Below are 4,145 nucleotides of genomic sequence, written 5' to 3'. Positions count from 1 at the left end.
AAGTTCTAAAGTTAGATTCAAACATTTCTTCACTCCCTTACCAAGTTCATCTCAGAACACTTGGAGATTTTCAAAACATCTTTTCAAAAGAAGCATACACCTTTGCATGGCACAAGCATGATTCTTTGTGCATCTAGATTTAGAATAAATTCTTAGATTATATTTAGGCAAAGCAAAAGGCATAGATTCGATCCTTGGTTCGATTACCCCTGGTAAAGGCGCCAGGAATGGTCGAACCTCGTACCGACGAGCGAATCCCGTCTCTCCATTTTTTTCCCGCAAATTTTCAAAACGGAGGCGAGTTATTTGCTAAATATTTTCAAATCAAGGTCAAGTGAGACCCCGCAAAAGAATTCCTCTTCTCTCTTTCTTTCTTTCTTTTCTCTTCTCTCTTTTTTTTTTCTGCTTTTTATTTTTCTCCCTTCAAAAAGGAGGAGAATGGAGGTTAGAAAAAGGGAAAGAGAAGGAAGAAAGAGAAACCACAAGAGAGAAAAAATTTTGCGATGATCACAGGTTTGGCGACCGTGATGGGACCCGTCTTCGTCTGGTTGAATTATGCCTTTGCTTTGCTCTAATATTCTCTAAGTCTTTATTCTTCTATGTCAGCTTCATTTCCATGCAAACCTTAGGAGCCTAGACTCTGTCCTAAGCTGACATCATTGCATATAGGATCTAAGTATGGTTTGGTAGGACCATATTGAGGAAATTATTCCATGTTCACATTAGACTTAGGTCTTAAATACAACTCTCCTCAATTTTAGGGATTGAATGCAAAGACAATGTATGCAAATGTATGTTTCTCTTTATTTAAAATCTATCTCTTTAGGACTTGCATTAGAGCCTTCTGATTTTATTGCATGTTGATCATATTTTGAAAACATCCCTACCTATATTGTCCCGGTCTTCACGTTGCTGGGTTGTCTCACTGAACCATAGTTTGGGAGAGAGCCTCACAACTGGACCACTTATTTGGGTTCGCTCCCCCCTACCACGTACCTAAGGGCCATAGTCCGAGGTATATCGGTAGGTGCTCAAGGATGTTGAGAAGCCCTTACCCTAGAACCGGAGAATTACTTTTATGCCACGTACTTCAAGCTTCGGCTTGAGTATATCGGCATACCTTGATTGGAATCAGATGATCTGAACTATAGAGTTAGGATTAAGGTCCTATAAGTCATTTCAAATATTGCATTTAGAGTCAGCCTTTAGGGAGTGCTGTGTGCGCATCCTTGTTTGTGCAGCTCTGATTGTACGATGCTTTTTCCTTGTATATATATCGAACCTTTTTTCGAAACCCTGGGTGTACTATTCAAAATTTCCCTCTATTTTCAAAAACCCCAGGTGTATATTTTTCTTCTTTACCTACATTCTTTTCTCTTTTGTGTCAAAATTTTCTCAAAAAAAAAAAAACTTTGGAAAGACTCTTCTAAGTCCGTTAATCTTCCAAAATTTCCAAGATTTATGTCTGTCCTCTTCTTTCATCAAAAGTCTATCTGTAAGTCCTGCATCCATCTAACTCTTTTCCTCTCTTGCCTCAGTATCATTCCAATGGCATCCGAATCTCCCGATGCTATCTTTCCCAAGGATCATGTCTTCTATCAAATAAGGGATGGAACCCCAGATCATCGAGTCATCCAGTCTCGTACCTTCTTCCCTCGGTGGTACTATTCCTGGTTCGTCACCTTCTCGCGTATGTTCCCAGACCACTTGGATGATTGTGGATTGGAAATGGCATCAGCAGTTGGCAAGCGAATCATCAACGGCAGTCTGATTCAAGCTATGGCAGAGCGGTGGAATCCATGTACCTGCACATTCTGGTTTCCATGGGGAGAGATGACTCTGCTAATGGACTAATTCAGTGACATCATGAGGTTGCCAGAGCTAGCCGGTCAACCAGACGATCCGATCGAGCAGTAGTTCTTGATCAATGTCAAAGAGATAGATGTTCGAGAAGCATTGGCCAGAGCTACAGGGAGCAGATCCTGGCCTCTTACGGAGATCAACGGAAGTCAGTTCATCGATCTGTTCGAACTCTATCACAAATATGGAGCCTATGAAAAAGTCAATACCTTGTCTCGAGCAGCGAAAGAAAGAATTCAGCACGCCATGGTCCTATGCACAGTAGGATTGGCGTTCTTTCAGAATGGTCAGAATTTCATCGATGTTAGAGTCGCCCAACTCTTTCGAAGATAGGGAAGCAAGCAGACCCTTCAGCTTTCGGTGTCCATGGCAGCTCTAGCTTTTCTCTACAGAGGCTTAGCTCGTTTCACCCTCGGAGAAACCATTTTAGTGGAAGGATGCACGTATGCCTTGTAGTCATGGTTCCTGCGACATGTGCCGTCAAATGCCAGTTCTTTCAGATTCAGCAATAAGCAGCCAAAGTCAGCCATTCAGTACCGAGCTTTGATTGAGAAACTGCATCAGGAGGAGATCGTTTGGGACTTCTTCGACAGAAGAGAGACCGTTCCTCGATACACCTATGCTCGTGACAAGCGCTACAAATTGCTCGGCCCTTTCTTCTGCGTCGACTATCAGCCAGAGAGGTGTCTCCGAAAATTCTCGCAGCGGCAGATTCGTGTCAACACCCGCTTCCCGACGGGCCGCATGCCAGAGTTCGATCTACGGTCGGATCAGTGGTCTGGAGCATTCCATGTCGCCAAATACACTTGGGACTCTTTCATTCCTTTGTCTATATTTCCTGGTCCTAATGTATCATCAGAGTATCGAGAATGGTGGCAAACTGTCTGCACACCTTCTCTTTGTATTTAAAATTTTGTCATCAATGAAAAAGCAAACTTTTGTTCTGATAAAGAGCTTTTTATGGCCAAATTTTATTTTGTTACGATCCTCGGGACAGCCTCATCCCCAGTGATGAGGCTTCTCTCTTATATTCTTCTTCGATTATCTCTCGTCATGACGGACGACCTCGCCTAGATTATAAGGCACATTTTGTTGCCGCAAAAGGGTGACACAATCATTGCAAAATTTGTGATGACCCAATCCCTGGTGATGGGATAACTTGTCTAAACTGTCTATCAATTCCTTCCTTCATGTCTTTTTCTCAAAAAGTCGCTTTTTCAAAAAATTCCTCCAGGCTCTAACCACTCTTCTACCTATACAGAAATCATCTGGCATTGTCGAAAATGGTGCAAACCAGAACTGGAAAAGAAACCGCCCCTCAGCACAGCGACAGCGAAGTCGAGGCAGTCAGCTCCCCTAAGTCAGTCAGAGGGCAGAATCAAAATCAGGCCGATGATATAGACCCCGTGATGTACAACCTGTTCAAAAGAATGATGACCAGAATGATGTCAGAACAGGCTGAGGCCAGTCAGAAGGAGGTTGCTCCGAAAAGCAAACCAAAGAAGAAGGTTGTAAAGAAACCAGTCAAAATCGTCAGAAAGAAAGTACAGCCTGACACCACTTCTGAAGAAACAAAATCAGTTAAAGAGGAGTCAGAAGAAGAAGAATAGTTTGTTTATCATCAGAATCCTCTGCCGGTAAAAATCGCTGCAGAACCCGAATCGATAAACAAGCCCGTTTCGGCTAATGATCCAATGCAAGAGCAGATGAAAGAAATGAATCGGGCCATCAAGGATATCCAAACCAAAAGCAAGGGCAAGCAAACCTACTCCGGTGAAGATTTTTACCATGGCCTGGACGGGGATGACAATCTAGAAAATCTCCCTCGCAAGTTCCTTAAATTTGACGGAACGAGCAACCCTAAGGCTCATTTAGCCACTTTCTATGCCGAATGCGGCCGTTTCAGGAAAGATAACCGGGCGTTGTTCATTTGCTTTCCGCGCAGCCTAGAAGGGGTAGCGGCCAGGTGGTATGCAGACCACATTAATCCTATCGAACTACGAGAGTTCGATAAAGTCGTGAACTTGTTCATTGAGCGCTTCATGTTCAATGTTGAAGCCTCACCAACCCTCAATCATCTGTACAATTTAAAACATATGGAGAATGAGAAAGCCAGCGAATTCATCCACAGGTGGAGAAGCACCTGTAACAGAATGAAGGTTCCCATCCCGGAGGAGCACGCCCTACAGATTATTCTGAATAATTTTGCCCACCCTCTAAGGAACCTCATTTCTACTTCGCCCGCCAAATCATTCATCAAGCTAATTGAGAGAGCTGAATGGCTC

Source organism: Nuphar pumila, chromosome 2 (genome assembly GCF_984573655.1).
Source record: "Nuphar pumila chromosome 2, dmNupPumi1.hap1.1, whole genome shotgun sequence".
In the NCBI taxonomy this organism is placed as follows: Eukaryota; Viridiplantae; Streptophyta; class Magnoliopsida; order Nymphaeales; family Nymphaeaceae; genus Nuphar; species Nuphar pumila.
The sequence above is the reverse complement of the archived record's forward strand: the minus strand, read 5'-3'. Positions refer to the sequence as shown.